The 19,221-nt window shown below is 46.9% G+C and overlaps 1 protein-coding gene and 1 long non-coding RNA gene across 2 annotated transcripts in view; one reads left to right on the top strand and one right to left on the bottom strand.

Annotated features, from left to right (window-relative positions):
• Positions 1 to 19,221, bottom strand: part of Zdhhc14 (zinc finger DHHC-type palmitoyltransferase 14) — a 284,482-nt gene that overhangs the window by 11,885 nt on the left and 253,376 nt on the right. The window lies entirely within an intron of this gene.
• On the top strand, positions 209 to 8,141 carry LOC129683277 (uncharacterized). The gene is made up of 3 exons (XR_008721127.1): positions 209 to 489; positions 1,145 to 1,326; positions 7,237 to 8,141. It is a non-coding gene; the product is annotated as an uncharacterized LOC129683277 (long non-coding RNA).

Genomic DNA, 19,221 nt, shown 5'->3' with positions numbered 1-19,221 from the left:
TTGGACCCTAGAGGACCTAGAGAGGCACCAGAGGAATCAAGTGAACAAGCTGAAATAGCTTCCCTTATCTGCCATTGTTTGCTTCCCCCACAGTTCGCCGTCCGAGAGATTAAAGACGCTGTTGCCTAGGCCGGTTACCTTTCTGTGTATCTACTGTTCTTCCCTGATGATGCAACAGAAGCTGCCCTCGAGAATGCCTCATCCCCGGGGTAGCTGCCCAGGCATAGGAGGCAAACCGAGAAACACCATCTTCCATGACGGGGTCCCTCCCGCTAGACACTTACGAGGCTTGTAGAACACATTTTCCCCTCCTCACACAGCAGTGAGTTGCAAAGAGGCCAGTGTGTTTTGCTTTCTTTTCTGTCTCCCCGGGACGTTGAGGAGGCCCTGAGGATTCTCCTTTACAGAAGAAACAACCAGTCTTCAAAGACACAGCCAAGTCATTGAACGGGAAGGAGACTTCTGGGGACAAATTGTGTCTGTCAGGTGGTAAGTGGGGGCACACCCCCACAGCTGCTTCTGCCCTGCCTTTTCTTCCTTCCCAACCCAACACAGGAGTCAGGAATCAAACAGCTACAGTGCCCACCTGTGCCCTAGCCTGAGAAGGGGAATTCCTGGGAAGAAGCCGTGTCTGCAAAAACTGATTGGAACTCCCATGACTGGAATGTTGTAGGCCCAGAGCCTAATTATAATTTATCTTGGGGTATCTTTAGATCACTGAATAGCCAGTTCCTTTTTCCTTCTCCCCAACTAACATCCTGACCACAGACTTAAAAAAAAAAAAAAGCCCGTGGAATGTATTAACCTAACAAAGCTAGTTTTCCACCGACCAAAAGGCACCGGATACGTCTGAGGCCCTTGCTGAGATGTCTCCTCCCTCTGTGACCACCCAAGTGCCTTGATCTTTGTTCTGTGACTACAAAACTTGGTAAAACTGCTTCCATGTTGGAACATGGAACTTGGGGTAAGCATAGGAAGCCGTATTTGCTCCAGAATAAATGATTTCTGATCGCTTTTGAGGCGAGAGCTGTGCTTTTAACACAAACACGCTCAACTCTGCTTTCCCCCTTTGCTGCCTTCCTCACTGCACTGTTCACCCATGCTCCCAGCCTCTAGCTCTCTGATGTCTTCTGTCTCTCTGAAGATACAGTCACCTGCTGTGGAAATGAAAATTCCAGCTCAAAAGCCGTTCCATGTGCACAAAGAGGCTTCCTCCACCCCTACGGCTCTCTCACCCCTGAATCCCAAGGGACACATCTGTAAACACATATGCGTCATCCCTTCCCAGACCTGCTGCTGCTGGATGCTGATGCCAGCCCAAGTCAGGTATGGTTAGCACCATTTCACACAGAGAACCAGAGGCTCCAAGCCACCCTTTGGGCTGCAGTTCACATGTGCCGTAATCTGCTTTCAGACAATCCTTCCATATCTTACACTCAACTCTCTTCCAAAACTCCCCTTTTTGTGTTTGACTATCTTCTGCTGTGCTGGACAGTGCTAGACAACAGGAAAGTGGCAGCTTGGAATTAGCCCCTGACTTGCTTCACTGCAGTCTCTCTCCCAACTGTGGCAGGGCACATTTGGTGTCTTTAGAGATGTGTAGGCCCACTGTTCAGATGTAGCCCATAGGCAGCTCACTGTCCATATGGATCCTCTAGTAAGGGGAGCAGGGACTGTCTCTGATAAGGACTCTGTTGCCTGCTCTTTGATCACTCCCTTCTGAGATGCAGCCTTGCCAGGCCAAAGAGGAAGAAGATGCTGGCAGTCCTGAGGAGACTTGATAGCCTGGGTCAGATGTTAGGGGAGGAGGTTTCCCCATTTCTGAGGACCAGGGGAAGGAAATGGGGGAAAGATGGAGGGAAGGTGGGACAGGGAGGAGACAAGGGAGGGGGCTACAATTGGGATATAAAGTGAATGTATTATTTTAAAAAATAAAATAAAGATTAAAAAAAAAAAGATGAACCTCAACCCCCAGGGTAATATGCAGATGGCACCTGAGGACAGCTTCATACATGATGTCCTCTGACTGGTGACACATGTCCCCAGCACATCAAAAGTAAGAACTTCTACGAAACTAAGCAGCACAAACAGGAACTAAAAAAGAGCGTAGTGTCAGCCTTCTTGGTACAATCGACTGGTTACCTGGAACTGGCTGGAGGGGTATATCTGGGCCGTAACCAGCGGTGTGCGGAAGATGCTGCTATGGGTTGTAGCTCCCACGTGAAGCAGTAACAGAAAGCAGAGCACTTGGACAGCCATCTCCTTCTTAAACTCTCTCTAGACAGCATGCTCAACCCTCCCCGTGTCCTCCTGTCTTTCCTTCCCTTGTGAGTCTTCAAGGGTAGCAAGTGACTCATACATCAATGATTCATGTTGTCCAATGAGCAACCCAACAGCCTCTTATTCTTACTGGTTTCTCCTCATCCTCCCACTCCTGCCTCTCCCCTTCCCTTCCCCTTTCTCCTCCTTTCCTTTTTCACTCCTCCCCTTGTTTCTCTTCCCTCCTCCTCCTTCTCTAATAAGCATCACTGTCCACTGCTTGGCTGTCAGGCATCACCTTCCTCATTCTGCTACCCCACAGCCTCCAACAGGCTTGTGTGGCCCGGCTGAGAGGCAATGAGGTGTGGATACACTGAGGATCCCACCTCCTCTGGGAATGGGGCATCGAGTCCCTCTGCTGCTGCTCTTTGTCCTCATCCAAGTACAGTACAGGCGACGAGCTACCAGCCAGCCTTCTACTCCAACTCTGGATGTCTTCTGAGCCTACAATCCAGCACTCAGTGTCGAGCCAGGAGGCTGGAATCCATTTCCTCTGTGATGCAAAGCTCCCTGTATCCTCACTGACAGCCGTGGCTCCCACCCTTAGACAGTTCTCTAGATCACTTCTAGACACCAGCGCTTCCGAGGTGAAAACTGTCCCTGCTGTACCCACCTATGATCAGCTTTAACTGATAGATTGTGGTCAGCACACTGTGGGTCAGACTTGAACTGCTGGCTTCTTCCCACAGGGAGGAAGGGGGTGGGTGTTGCCCTGAGGCTTAGTGTCAGTGGTATCCTGGCACCAAGAGGCAGCCGTCTGGAAAGTGCTCTGAAGTGTACATTTGCTGATTCTTATGGAATGAACGCTTTCACCAAAGCCAGTGTTGAGCTATCCACATGTCAGTGAGTGAGTCCAGAAGCTTCATGGTTATACAGCATTCCCTATACACAGGGAAAATGTATGTGGATAACCTGGGCAGAATCAGTAATGAGAAATCGTACTTAATAAGCAAGTAATGTGCCTTAGTTGTTTATTACCCTTCTTTTTAGCATAGCATTCATTTCTTAAGTTTATGTCATTTAGCTTGTAATAGTGGCTATGTTATGAGGCAATCTACAGACTTCCTGAACCATCAACATCGGGGCCTCTGGAGCCCATCTGGGTCATTTCCAGCACAACAGCTGGGCTTGTTTCTCAGCCCCATCTTTCCTAGAATTCAGCTGCACTTCATTCATGGATTTCAGGATTCCTGCCAGGAGGCAGTGATGCTGTTCCTCCTTCCTCTGACTTGTTGGATGGCTAAGTTTCAGCCCTTATTTCATTTGGCTTCCCAGGGAACAGGGTTGCCCCCTTTTTTGGATACTCTACAAATCCACTGTGTTCTTTTGTCTTTGCCAGTTTTTCAAAACTCTTGAAGACTCTTGTTCCTCTCTTGGCCGCTTACCTACAGTGTTCTTCAGGACATGGCCGTGATTTCTCCCGGTTTTCTGTTCTTCCTCTAAAGGACAGTGCGTCCTGAATCCATACTCCCAGGGCCAGCCTCACCTTTGAACTCCAGGAGCACGTGTGCAGCTGGAAAGGCAACCCCTCCCAGCTGGCTCATTCTTCATCATCTCCCCATCAGAGCTCAGGTTGGCTGCAGCCTGTGAGCGCCCCGCACCTACTCAATGACAGTACTAAGAAGCTGCGGACTTCGGGGGACTCACCCCCGAAGCTGTCAGCATCTGCCTGGTGACACGGGCCAGAATCCTTGACTCACTCCTGGTGCGTGCCTCTCTCACTCATTGATGGCCACTTAGTCAATAGATCTGATCTGCACCTCAGGTAACTTGGGGTGCCTCCCTTCTCCAGTTGCTTTCTAGCCTGCCATTTATCTCCTGGGTCAGTCAGCCTGGCCCATTAGAAGCCCCCAGTGCTCTCTCTATCCTCAGACCAGCCTGTTACTTTCTATGCTTCTTTGGAAAATGAGCTCTTAAAAGAGAAGTCTGTGTCTCTTGTCTCCTTGTCTCTGGCAGTAAGGATGAGGTGGAGTCTTTACAGAGTAGCTAATTAAGTCTCTTGATTGAATGAAGGCTCGGAAGGTGACTGAGGGAGGTAGCAGACGGCAAAGGGTCCTGCGGCTAAATCTAAAGAGCGTCACCCCTCTCACAAAGTAGTGTGGCTTGGGCCCATTTTCCCACCATAGTTGCTTCCTGGGTGAGTGTGAGGCTGGGATGAGAGTAGGGGCTGAGTCTCCAGCACACAGCGATTAAATAACTATGACTAACGATACTTTTAGGCATTTAAGTTACTTCATTTTTCCTAGAATTCCTACATCAGTGTTCATTATTACAACTGTTCTTTTGACCGTCCTGAATTGTAAATAGTGCATTGCAGGTATTTAAAACTGGGCGTGGGGCTTGTTTGTTGATGATTCAAAACTTAATGTGGCCATGCACGAGATAATGTAACACATCCGTTATCCTGAAATCCAAGTGAAGGACTATCAGACTTAGCTGGATTATCATTCAGGGCTCAGAGCCTTGCCTTGGTTGGCTTTTTGGCACAACTTTCTATATTGCAGAGAAAATACTCTGTCCCCATGGCTTTCGCCCTCTACTGGCTAGAAGCAAATTCTCCCAATGTATTTGACTATGTTGCCCCCTAGGGATCCAACTCAGATCCTCTCTCTGGATTCAATTTCCAAAGAATATTTGTTTGCTAGCTAGAGTATCTAGTACCTTGCATGAAGTTACAAGGAGGTACCAGGGCACAGATGTGATTCCAATCCTCAAGGTCCACTTTCAAGGACCAAGAAATCTTGAGAACCTTGGAAAAGTAAAAGGCAGTACTGAAAATTGGAAGACTTGGACGCATGCAAATGACAGAATTGCTGCCTTGACGTGACAGCCTGGGTTGCAGTGGATGGGGTAATTGTATTTCTGTGGGCCCTTTTATTTCTGGAGGACAGGGACATGTGCTTTCTGAGGTGACTCTTTCAATCACACCAGCAAGGACACCTTTATAAAATACAACATAACTTGTTTTGGCAGCTGGAGATTCACTGATAACACTTATGACTGTTGGCGACAGTCTTCTTGGTCAGCTGATATTCTGTCTTAACTCAAAGGTCATACTTGAAACAGAGCCTAGTTTCACAGGAAAAAAATCTGGTGGGTGTGACTCACAGACTGAGCTTGTTTTTCGTTTTGTTTTGTTTTTCTATATAGGGTTTCTCTGGGTAGCCCTGGCTGTCCTGGAATCCACTCTGTAGACCAGGGTGGTCAGAGTGGCCTGGAATTCAGAGATCCACCTGCCTCTGCCTCCCCCCCCCCCCCCGCTGCTAAGATTAAAGGTTCCTCATTCCACTCCTTTCCAGGAGCTCTACTCCCATTAGGCTCCATCCCACATCTTGGGGATCAAGGCTCAGGTTCATGTCAACTTCATATCTGAATCCTGCACTGGCCAGAGAAATAGGTTACTTTGAATGTTCTGGAGGATTCTCTTGAGGCAGCAAGAATATTGGCAAGGGCACTGACACCATTTTGAATATTACAACTAGAATCCTCCGGTGAGGCTGAAGCAGCTGTTCGCTGGTTTTAGGCAGATCAGAGCCCTTCTGCTGCTCTTGAAGGCAGGACAGAGCAGCAATTACCCTTGCATTCTAAATCGGAAGAGCTGCCACACTTGCTACCTACATTCAGGCAGCTGATGGCTGTGCAGGCAAACCCTGGCTTCCAGGAGCCTCCCCAGGAAGCAGAGAGAGGAAACTCGCTGGGTCACCTCCTATGGTGTGATTCGCTCCTGACTCTTCAGAGCATTAAACAGACCCTCTCAGGGCCTCTGGGAAGCCTTGGGGATAATAATGGCATTACTCAGAGATCTTCTTTCCAAACAGTTATTTTAGTCAAATTTAAAGTCTTCTAATTTGGACTCTGAAGTTCACAGTAAGGTAAGGTGACTCCTTTGACCCTGTTTTCTGAGCAGCAGCCACGAAGCTTGAGACAGTTGACAGCTAGCTTCCTGCAGGATGCTGGGGGGCATGTGCCCTGAACAACAGCTTCCCCGACAGAACTTCCTGTGCGGGGCAGTCCTTCCTTTCCTTGAGATGATTGTTCCATCTGGAAATGCTTTCACCTTCTGAAGTAGTTTCCTGGAAGTTGTAATTGGAGAGCTGTTGGTCCAGTGTGTGTGTTTCCTGTTAGATATGGGGTAGGGGTGGGGGGAGGGGATTGTTGGGAGCTTGGCAGGGGTCACCTTAGTCACATCCTTGGCCTTTCTGTTTCAAATGATGCCTCCAGCAGTGTGTCAGTCTGCTTGGATGGCTATTCAGCCTCCTTGCATTTAATGCCTTGGCATTGAAGTGCCAGAATAGTTATGGGGGAGGGCAGGGGGAGGCCACAGAGTATTATTGAGTCTGAACAATGGTAGGAGGAGCATGGCAGGGTCAGGAATAAAACGGGGCTCATCTCTGGTCAGGGAGGTGTTAGAGGGACTTTGATGGCTGCCGAGAAGGCTTATTGACCTTAGCAAAGATGGTCCCTAGTTCTCCTGAGGACTTTGTCATGGTTGTTTCTTCTCTCGGGATATGGCAACTGCCTAGTGATGGTGAGGGGAACCACTCACAGTGAAACTGCTCTGTGGCATCTAGTTGGGCAAAGGCATGGGAATAACTTACCTCCTTGACCTTGAGAAGCTGTTAATTAATCCACTTTCTTGAACTGCTCTGCTGTTTAAGCTCTAAATATCCTTGTTTAGGTTGTTTTTAAGTCTCAATGTAGTCTACACAGCATTCCATAGCTCGAAATCGCCCACCAGGGTGGTTTGAATGAAAAAATGTCCCCATAGGCTCAGGTATTTGAACACGTGGTCCCTAGTTGGTGGTGATGTCTCTGGGGTTCTGGAACCTTTAGGACATGGAAGCTTGTTGAAGGAAGTACGTCACTGGGGATGGGCTTGGAGTTGATCAGCTCATTTCCAGTTTGTTCTCTCAACAGGTGATTAAAGATGTAATCCCTCAGTTTCCTGTTCTGGCCGCCTGCTGACATGCCCTCTCTGCTATCAAGGACTCTCCCTCTGGAAGCATAAGGCAATCTCTTTCTTCCATAAGTCACCTGTGGTCATGGTGTTTTATTGCAGCAACAAGAAGGAACAAATACAAACTTCATCATAGACTACTACATTTCTCAGTGCCCAACGTGAGAGCTGTCTTCTTGAGCTTCCGAGTACACAGCTCAACTACACTGGACAGCACGTGTCTAGGTCTTATTTTGTGTGACTGGCACTTGATCCTTGTTGGAACAAGCCAATTCTCCATGTGCCACTCACCTCCAGTGAGAAAGCATGCTGTTCCCTTTTCCACGGGTCTGACCACTGTGGGTACATCATGTAAGCGTAATCACCAAGTGCTTGTCTTTCTGTCTCTTGGCTTATTTTACCCCTCCCGAGGACCTCCAGGTTCATCTATGCTGTGTCATGTTGCAGGCTTTCTCCCCAAGGCGGAAGAGTATTCCGTGATGCGTGCATACACTCGTTCCGTCTCCAGTGTCCCCCCTGACAGCTAGATGGTCTCCACAGCTTGGCTATTGTGAATAACGCTGCTGTGAACATGAGTGCTAATGCAGCTGAGCCTTGGCCTTCAGGTCTCTCGAGTAAACGGCAGGTTGCCAGACCACATGGTAGTTCAAATTTTAACTTCTTGAAGAAAAACTGGCTGTGTCATTTCCCAGCTTTACCAACGGTGTACAAAGGTTCTGATTTCTCCACGGCCCCTTCAATACTGACTAGTTTTTAAAAATAGCCATTTGAACATGTGTGAGGCAATATGTTATTGTGGCTTTGCTTTCCATTTTCCTGATGCTGAGTAATGTCGGATGTCTTTACATTTCTGTTGGTCAGTAAATATTTTCCTTGGAAGAATGTCAATAGCAAGTCCTCGTCCCATTAAAAAAATATTTTACATGTATGGATGTTTTGCCCCTATGAGTGTCTGTGTGCCGCATGAATGCAGTACCCATGGAGGGCAGAAGAAGGCATTGGATTGCTTGGAACTGTAGTTACAGGGGTTACAGGCAAGTGTGAGCTGCCATGAGGCTGCTGAGAATTGAACCTCCTGAAGAACAGCCAGTACTCTTAAGGACTGAGCCAATCCTCCCCCCTCTTGTCCAGCTTAAAAACTGTTATTAAGTCTTTTATTTTTGCTGTTGAGTTGCAGGAGCCCGTTCTCTAGTTTGGTTATTCACGCATTACCAGATCTATGGTTGAAAATCAGCCCTTTGTCCTGTGGCTGCCTGCCCACTCAGTGGTTCCCTCCTTAGCCGTGCAGAAACTTTGTAGACAGATGAAGTTCCGCTTGCCTGCTTTTGCTCTTGCTCCCCATGCATGAGACCTCAGCTAAGTACAATGCCATGAAGTTTCCCCTCCAGGTTTTCTGTTTGTTTTTAAGATTTTTTTGTTTTTATTTTACCTTTGGGAGTGTTTGCCTGCATGTATTTCTGTGCATTCAGTGCTTGCGGAAGCCCGAAGAGAGAGTTAGACCCCCTGGGATTGGAATTACAGATGGCTTTGATCTGGGAGTGGAACCTGGGTCTTCTCAAAGAGCCGTCAGTGACCTTACCTCCTGAGCCGTCTCTCTAGCCGTGTCTCTTCACATTTTCTTAGTGGAGTTTTAGAGACTTGGGTCTTACATTTAAGTCTTTAGTCTATTTTGAACTAAACTCATCTTTTGTGCAGCGATTTAAGCTAAGGGTATGATTTTATTCTTTTGCTTATTACTACAAAGTTTTCCTGAAAGCGTTTATGGTAGAGACTGTCCCTTCCCTGATGTATATTCTTGTTAGAGGCAGCTGACCACATATGTACACACACAGGTTTGATTTTCAGCTTTCTCTTCTCTCCTGTCTACCTGTGTGTCTGTCTTTATGCTAGTCTCATACTATTTGAGGGGGTTTGAATGAGAACGACCCCCATAGGCTCATATGTTTGCATGCTTGGCCACCAGTTGATGAACTGTTTGGTGGAGATTAGGAGATGTGGCCTTGTTGGAGGAGGTGTGGCAGTGAGGTTCCAAAAGCCCATGTCTCCCTCTGCCTGCGGCCTGAGGGTTGGGATGTGGTGCTCACAGCTACCGTGCCAGCACCATCTCTGCCTGGCTGCCGTTACAATCGTGGACTAACTCTCTAAAACCTTAAGGAAGCCCCGCTTAAATGCCTCCTTTTATTAGAGTTGCCTTGCTCAAGGTCTCTCCTCACAGGAACAGAATAGTAATTAAGATACTGTTTCAACTATGTGCCATCACCTATGACCCCTCTTCTCTTTCCATCCAGGCAACACCCTGGCTCTGAGTCCTTCACTGGGCTAATGCTGGGATGGTGTCTGTGGCTCTTCACTGGCAGGAAGAATAACTTTCTGACAAGAGCATGCTCTCCTTGGCAGACACCTGAATTTTATGAGGTATGACATCTACCTCCTAGAAACAGAAATTCAGGGCCATTACTTATTAACTTCTTTATGCCTAGAATCCTGTAGAATACAGAGTCCTGCTGGGCCTGGTGGTGCAGACATAATGAGAGCCACATACCGGGTTGAGGCAGTTGGAGGGGGCACCGGAAAGCAGGGAAGGCAGGAGAGCAGAAGCATGAGTCACTAGTTATATTGTATCCGTAGTCAAGGAAGCAGCTGGACTATAAAACTCTCAAGGTCCCTCCCTAGTAACCAACTTCCTCCAGTGAGGAACTACTTCCTACCTCCTGTAGGTCCCACAACTTCCAAAAGAGTGCAGTTTGGGAACTAAGATTTGGGGACTAAGTGTTCAAATACACGAGCTGAGGGGTCATCTCACATTCAAACCACAACCCCTGCATTTCCTCCCTTTAAAGCAATTCTTTTATGGTGTTGTCTTCAACCTCACAAAAGAAGAAAACTATGTGATCCTCTAATGGTTTGTACTTTTCTGGCCCAGGAGAGTGAGACTTAAGGCTGACCTTACCCCAGGCAGAGTGGCCATGCAGACTTTCCAAGTCAACTTTTCCTGGGTTAAAATCAAGCAGGCCTGTGAAGGCTAGGTTATCTTTCTTTCCTTGGCTAAGCATATACTAGATGGGGAAAGATTATCATTTACTACCAGGAAAGGTGTCTACACCTGTAAAGAAGATTATTAAGTTTAGACAGGAGAGAAGAGAATGAAGAGGAGTTCAGAGGTCTGGTGTAGCCAGACTGCAGCTTCAAGTGATTCCTGACAGCTGTTAATAAAGGCACACCACATAGCCGATACAACAGTGAAACTAGGCAGGGACTATCTGCCCGACCTTATAACTTGTTCCTTTTTTTGATCTACCCCTGTCATTTTGCCAAGTTCATTATTTTCCTTGAGGTTAGAAAGACTAAATTTGAGCCAGGAAATGCTACCATCACCCCTGCTGGTGACCTCATGAGGGTGAAAGGGAATGAGGTGCTTTGGTGGGCAGCTCTGGGCTGTTTTTTCCTGTAACGGGAAGGTGCATCCTCCAGGGTGCCTCCCTGTGAGGGTGAGGAGTCAAGGTGTCAGGAGCAAGGGTTCTTTGGTGAGCCAGCTGCATTTGACACCCGCTGGAAAAGGGAACATGGGCAGGAGTTCTGCAGAATCTTGTCCTCACCTAACTGGATGTCATTAGTTGGTATGCTGGTTAATTTTTGGTCTACTTGACAGAGCTGGAGTCATCTGAGAAGAGGGAATTTCAGACGAGAAAATGCCTCCGTAAGTTTGGCCTATAGGCAAGCTTAGAGAGTATTTTCTTGATTAAAGATTCATTTGGGAGGGTCCAGCCGGTTGTTGGTAGTGTCATCCTGGGGTGTGTAAAAGGGCACACTGAACAAACCATGAGGACCAAGCAGATTGGCCGTCTTCCCTCATGGCTTTTGCTGCAGCGCTTGCCTCCAGGTCCCCACCTTGAGATCCTGACCTGACTTTCCTCATTAAAGAGTGTGACCTGAGAATGGTAAGGTGAAATAAACCCTTTCCTCCCCAAGTTGCTTTTGGCTACGGTGTTCATTTGCAGCAACTGAAAGCCTAACCAAGACATGTAGAGTCAAGTCTCTTCTGTGTTCTATTACATATCCTGTGAGTCGAATCTTAAAATTATATTGGTGATCATACCTGGAAATGGCACTGACAGATTTAAGGAGTGACATGAGCCACCAGAATCATGGTGAGTTCGTGGAAACAGGGTTCTGTATGCACAGGTACTGGCTTGAAGTCAGAGGGCGGGTAATCCAATCCTTGTTCAGACACTCAGCTACTCAGGGCCTCCCGCGGCCATCAGGATCATGCAAGAAAAATGGCTGCTGCCATCAACATTAAGCACTTGCCATGTTTCAGGCATTATATTAGTGTTTGTTTTTGGTTTCTAGTTTTTGGTTTTTCGAGACAGGGTTTCTCTGTGTAGCCTTGGCTGTCCTGGACTCACTTTGTAGACTAGGCTCGCCTCAGAGTCTCAGAGATCCGCCTGCTTCTGTCTCCCTGAGTGCTGGGATTACAGGTATGAACCACCACCTCTGGCTTTTTTGTTTTAATTTATCTGTTTTTATTTTATGTACAGTTTTGACTGCATTTATGTCTGCGTTAGATTCTTTGGAACAGGAATTATAGACAGTAATGAGCTGTCATGTGGGTGCTGGGACTTGAACCCAGATCTTCTGGAAGAGCAGCCAGTGCTCTTAAATGCTGAGCCATCTCTCCAGCCTCATATTAGTGGTTTTATATTCAACACATCACGTGTTCAGTTGAATCTTTAAAATGATTTATAACTAAATAAAAAAAATCCTTTTAAGTTTTAAATTTAAATCTTTAAATGTATAATTAAATAAGGTAATTCTGAGGAGCACTTTGGAATGATAGGCTAAAAACCATTTAAAAAAATCCAGTCTCCATACAATCAACAAGAGAACTGTCAAAACTGCTTAAATGACTTTGCAGGGTGCTAGGGAGATGGCCCAGTGAATAATGTGCTTTCTGCATGAGCGTGACCAGCTGGCTTCAGGTCTCAGAACCCTCATAAAAGGCTGGTACAGTCTCTGTCTGCAATCCCAGCACTGGGGAGGCAGACACAGGCGGATCGCTGCTGTGTTTTCCGGCCAGCCATTCTTGCTACACTGCAGGGCTCCAGGCTCAGGGAGAAACCCTGTCTAAAAAAAAAAAAAAAAAATGACGGAGGAAGATCCTTAGCACTGACCTTTGGCCTCTGTGTGAATGTGTACATGCACACTCATCTGAGCACACGTGTGCACACATATTTACAGACACACACACAGAGACACACACATGCATGCACACACAGAGACACACACAGACACACTCAGACACATACACACTATGCATGCACACACACACACAAAGACACATGTACACACAGAGAGACACACACACCATGCATGCACACACATAGAGAGATATACACACACCGTGCCTATACACACGCACACAGACACACACACGAAAGAAGGAACAGCTAGGTCCCTCTCCACACTGCTGCGGATGGGAGGCAGGGTGGTGCTGAGATTTGACTTCTTATCCAAACTCCAGCGATACTGACAACTGGCCAGCCATTGGATCCCTGTTCTTTCAGCCAAAGGTCCGCCCATCCCATCTCAGCTCATTACATTTGCTTTGCCCTTGGTTTGCCCCTTTGGAAAAGAACAGCTAATCTCACTCATCTGACCACACTTCTGCGTGAATTTGACTGCTGTGAATCTTCCTAGGGCAGGCAGGATGAGCCCAGGGCCAGCCATAAGCAGCTGACCACAGATGGCTTTGTCTGCCCTGCGCCTGGCTTCCCCTCATACCCTCAAGTGGCAATAATGTTCTTCCCAGTGAACCCCACCCCACCTTTCATGCCAAGCACCCTCCCCACGGCCCTTCTCAACTTTCCCATGCTGCCTGAGGTGCCTTTCCTCTTTCCCTCTCTGTTGTACCAGAAGCCGAAGCTTCTGCAATGTGTTTTCTACTCTCATCAATAACAGACATCAGCAGATACTTCAGCACAGATACTACTGCTGGGGATGGAGAGGCTGGAGATGGGAAATAAATAGTGCTATATCCTCTAGAGACTATTGTCCGAGCCCCAGCTGCAGGGTGAGTGTAGGAAGAGGGGAATGCAGAGCTCCACCATTGCTCTTCTGGGAAATCCACTTTTCCTTGGACATGGAGTCATTTGGAAGGACAGAACAATGGGCCTAGGCAGGGTGACTCCTCACTAATCCAACCCACAGGTTGGGAGGAAGGTCTCTCCTGCAAATGAGATGCTTTGGCACCTATGATACTGAGTCTTATTTTGGCAGTAGAGGCTGAAGTAGATGCCTTTCACCTTTGGGCAGGCCTTCCCCGTTCTAGTTCTTGTACCTGGTGGATCTATGCAAGGAGAATGCATTGAAATTGGTCATTTACCAACAGCTCTTGGTATATCTCAGACTAAGGACTTAAATATGTTTAACGAAATGCAGACATTTATAGATTAAAAGACGAATTGTCTCATTGTATGAGATGCATGTCATGGTCAGATCCCCCCACCCCCGTTATTACACAATGACAATAGTGACAGCAGTAGATAATCCTTGACTCCAGTGTCCATGCTTTCTGTGAGATCACGAGCCATTTACATCAGAAACGCCTGGATGATGGCTAGTGTTGTAGACTCTGCCCTCGGTCTAGGCTACCCAATGATGGGTTGGAGGACCAGGACTCTGCATGTTTGGCCACTCTTAGGTGATTCCTAAAAATTCCCAAGTTTAAGAATCATGAATCAAATGAGCCCATTGTGCTGAGTCTTATTTAAAAAAAAAAAAAAATCATTGTCACCTTATAAAGTAGAGAATGTTATCTCTATTTTTAAGTCAAAGCTCCAAAAGGTTGAGTAACATTTACAAGGCCATACAGCTAGCCAAGAGCCAGGACCTCTGATCTAGCTCCTTCAAGGGCTGTGCCCTTTTCCAAAGTACTCTACCCTGGATGCCAGGCCATTGAAGCGTGCTGAGTCAGCCTCCAAGGAGCACAGCAGAGACTTGGTAGAAGAGGGCGTTTGACTGCTACACATTGAAGTGTAAATTTCCAGTCATATGCTCTCACGCTGACACCAGGGGAATGAAAAAGGCACAACTTTGTGGACACAGTATGCTTTCTGGTTAAACTTTGCTGTTATTTAATAAAACCGAGCTCTGTGCTCTTCCTGAAGGCTTAGCATGCTGAGGCTCCTATGGAGGACAGGCTTTATGAGAGGGGCCTGGGCTGGCAGAGGCCTGGGCTTCAGTCTCTCAGTCCATTTTAAGCTCCTGGGGTCAGCTTTCTGGACCTCTCTGGGGGCTCATGGAAACCTCCTCAGGAAGTACATCTGGAGGCACCAGCTTCCTCTCCTGGCATCCCCCTGCCAGGACGTCAGGGATGGATGATTCTAGTAACCAAACTCTGACCTAACTCTGCTCGGCCAGGCTCTTCTTGGCTTTATCACAAGGCAGTCCCTACTTCCTGGCAGGCTCAGCCAATCAGCAGGGAGGGTCTTAGCCTGCGTTAGAAATCCTTTCTAAGGGTGCCAAGTGTCTCCTTCAAAGAAAATACAACATGGCAAATATTTTTAGTGGGATTCCTTTCCATTAGTGCAGATTGCACATGCTCAGTACAAAGAATGATGAAATGATGGAGGGCAGATCCATAGACACGCAGAAATGTATACAAACAAACTGCCAAATAGGTAGAGGGCAGATCCATAGACATGCAGAAATGTATACAAATAAACTGCCAAACAAGCATAATTCTGACCCCAGGAGGTAACCAGACAGAGACATTATTGATGTGTTTATTTTCCATTTCCATTGATTGTGATTATTAGGTACAGTTCCTCATGTAGCCCAGGAAGGCCTCAAATTTGCTATGTAGCTAAAAATAACCTTGACATTCTGATCCTCCTGTCTCCACTTCCTGAGTGCTAGGATTACAGGCGTGTGCCAATATGCCTGGTTTATTCAGCGATGGGGATTGAACCCAGGAGCTTGTGTATGCTGGGCAAGCACTCTGCCCACTGAGCCACACCTTCAGTTATAGTTTGGTGGTATTGTCACCTTTAAGTTGTTACCATGTATATATGGTTACCATAATCATTGCTATGATTTTGCATTGCTATTTGCATTACTGTTCCTATGGACAATAATTTTGCTGCTGTTGTAGAAACCGAATAGAGTCTCTCTGTCCACCTGGATGTGATTTGGAATATTTCCTAAAGAGACAGCGTACACTTCTAGGCCTGGGATGTCACTGTTCCAGCTGAGTCTGCCTTTGAGCTAAGCCTGTGGGATGTTTATTGCAATTACCCTTTAGAAATAGGAACCATTGCCTATGAAGATGACCCAGCAGAGATTTATAGTAGCAGGGGATATGGAGCTTGAAGTTGCCGCCTCCTGTAGCCAGGTGGGACTTCCAGTGGAGGGAGGAGGACACCAACCTAAAATCTTTGACCAAAACGTGTTCTGCCTACAGGAATTTTAGGTATAAAGCTGGAGCAGGGATCAAGGGGATGGCCAGCCAGTGACTGGTGCACTCGAGACCCAGCCCATGGGAGAGAGCCAATCCCGGCACTATTACGGATCCTCTGCCATGCTTGCAGACAGGAGCCAGCACAACTGTCCTCTGATTGGCTCCACCTAGCAGTGGATCAAAACTGTGGATGCAGAGACCCACAGTAAACATTAGGCAAAGCTTGGAGAGTCTTGTGGAAGAGTGGGAGGAAGGGTTGAGGGAGCCTGGAATGGTCAAGACACCACAAAAAGACCTATGAGTAAACTAACCTGGGCCCGTGGGGGTTCACAGAGGCTGAACCACCAACCAAAGAGCATCCATGAGCTGGACCTAGGCCTCCTACACATATGTAGCAGATGTGAAGTTTGGTTATCATGTGGGTCCTCTAACAATGGGAGTAGGGGCTGTCTCTGACTCTGTTGCCTGCCGTTGGATCCCTTTCTCATAGGTGGGCTGCCTTGTCAAGCCTCAGTGGGAGAGGATGTGCTTAGTCCTGTTGCGACTTGATGTGCCAGGGTAGGTTGATACCCAAGTGAGGGGCCCTCCTCTGAGGAGAAGGGGAGGGAGGAATGGAGAGAGAGTAGAGAAGGGGATGTGATCAGGCTGTAAATTGAGTAAATAAATAAATTAATGAATAAAGAAAAACCAATATACATATTTGCACATATAAGTAAATTACAAAAAGAAATAGGAACCATTTAGTGCTTGCTGGGGAGACTTGGGATGGGTGGCCTGTCCTCTTCTGAGCTTAAAAATTTTTTAGATACCCTCCATGGTTTTTAACAATCACATGTACAGGCTGTAAGCTAAAGAGCTCGCCTGCAAGAACAAGTTTGTCCACACAATTTTTTTTTTTTCTTAAGTTGACTAGGAGGCATTTCCACCTGGGATGGCAGAGGGGAAACCCTTCCAATACTTCTACATCACTGTAGGAGCCTGAAAACTGCCATTGCCTACAAATGATACATCTCAAGGGCATCTGTGACCATCCAAGGTTTGGGAAACACTCTAAGTCCCCCCAGGAAGGAGGATGCTCAAGGTATAGAGAGAGCGATCAGCTGTGAGCAATTCCGAAGAATCTTCAAGGCCTTCAAGGAAGCTCTGGAATGGTTGGTATGGCCTATTTTGCCCCCTAGATGGTTGGATTGTACCCAAGGGAAAGCCTTCTGGCAGCCCTGGGCTGGGATATAGAAACTGAGATATCCCATCTTGAAAACCACCAAAACCAAAAACCAGAGAGCAGTGTGTACAAGGAATCTCATGTGTATTGTATAGATACAACACCTGTCAATTAAAAAACCTGTGGCCTATAGCTTAGACAGGAAATAGGTGGGGCTTCTGGCAGGAGAGAGGATTCTGGGAAAGACAGGCATGGGAGATTCAGCATCCAGATGTGAGGAAGACAGGTGTACGGTGCCTGAGCTCAGGTAACCAGCCATGTGGAGAGTTTAGATTAGTGTGATGGGTTAATTAAAGTTATGAGCTAGTCAGAGAAGAGCCTAGCTATATGGCCTAGGTATCTCCATAATATTTAAATAGTCTCATGAGTCATTGTTCTGGGAGCTACAGGATGGGAGGAAAAGCCACCCACAGCATAAGGGCATCCCATAACTACAGCAGTGAGACTTCAGAACAGTAGTCCAGAGTCTTTTCTCTTTTGCCCTTTATAATGAGTTCTGCCTATCTGTCTATCTATCTATCTATCTATCTATCTATCTATCTATCTATCTATCTATCTATCATCTATCTGCTCTCTTTGAGGATGAAACATATGCACGTATGTATGCATATATGTGTGTTAGAACACATAAATATATAACTTTTTTCTTCCCTTCCTTGTTAATTGTTTATTATTACGTATTTATTTATTCATTTATTTTTAAAGGTTAAGTCTCACCCTGTAATTCAGGCTGGCCTGGAACTCACTAGTTCAGATTTGGTTTACACTCATGGCAAATTTCCTGCCTCAGCCCTCCTGCTTCAGCTCTCTGCTGTATATATGTGAGGCATGATGCCTGACATGAATTCTCTCTGACTCTTTCCCTCCCTTTTTCTATCTTTTTTCTTGGTTAGCAGTAACAGCTATACCTCTTTTGCAGTTAGAACTCTGGTTTCCCCCCGAGTGACAAGGCATGCCCTGTCCGCAAGGAAGAACTTCGCAGATGTTTCTCCAGAGAGGACAGACCGTGTCCAGCAGTGTATTTGAAGGTCCCACCTTATACCTTTTACTCGATATACCTGATACTGGATAGTCCGTGACAAAAAAAGGCGAAAACAAACACTGGATAGACGGGAACCCCGAACAGTAGTGGAGTATAAATGAGTACAGTCATGAAAAGCAATATGGAGGTTCTGTGAAAAAATGCTGAGCTGAGCTGGGGTTGGCTGACCTTAACTGTGGTGGTTAATAGGTCAGTGTACCTGCGGTGGCTGGTTTATGCTACCTCAGTGGGGTGGCTGGGATAATGACGGCTTCTCTCCACATAGTTGCTCATCCTTTGGCCAGATAAAAGTTTTCTGGGCTGGAGAGATAACTCGACAGTTCAGCATGTACTGCTCTTGCAGAGGACCACAGCTGGGCTCCCAGCACCCGCTTCAGGCAGCTCACCACCACCCGCAACTCTAGCTCCAGGAGACTTGGCATTCTTTTCTGGATTCAGCCTGCACCTGTGCTCACATGAGGACATGCCCCCCTCCCAGCCCCATAGAGACATATATACATTATTAAAAATTTAAAAATTATATTTAAAAGGGTGTGGCGTTTTGCTTATAAAGTGTCCTTGGCATTTTAAAGAAGAGAGAAAAATCCAATAGTCCATTTCCTAAGTCTCTGTTTCCTTCATATTGCTCAAATAAAGCATATGGCTAACTAAGGTCAGAGACAATGTGGGAGGGTACTGCCAGGGAATAGATGCAGAGAGGGGAAGCATTTGTGGGTGTTTGGGTAACCCACACTGGCGCTCCCCATTTTAAAGATAAGGAAACGAATGGGGCAGCAGGTAGGTTGGCTTGCCCAAGATCACACAGTGAAGGAGACAGGACTGAACCAAAGCAGGCTGACCCCAGACTCTGCTAAGGCCTGAGGAGTCAGCCTGCCTCATAAGCGTGTGGAACTGAGTTTGGATCCCCAGTATTCACATTAAATACTGTGACCTTGATCTGTAGCCCTACAACTGGGGGTTGGGAGTCACGTGGATCCCTGGGGGTTATTATCCAGCCAGTCTAGCTGAATTAGTGAGCTCCAGGGTCAGTGAGAGACCCCGTTTGAAAGAATAAGTAGAAAGCAATTGAGGAAGACACATGACCTCGGCCCCTGGCCTCCAGACGCATGGCCACACACATTTTTCTGCAAACACATGTGCACACACATATACAAGAACATGTACCTACACCACACACACACACACACACACACACACACACACACACACACACACACACACAC

The sequence above is a fragment of the Psammomys obesus genome, unplaced genomic scaffold (genome assembly GCF_907164565.1).
Source record: "Psammomys obesus unplaced genomic scaffold, mPsaObe1.curated_primary_1811, whole genome shotgun sequence".
NCBI classification, from domain to species: Eukaryota; Metazoa; Chordata; class Mammalia; order Rodentia; family Muridae; genus Psammomys; species Psammomys obesus.
The sequence above is the reverse complement of the archived record's forward strand: the minus strand, read 5'-3'. Positions and strand labels throughout refer to the sequence as shown.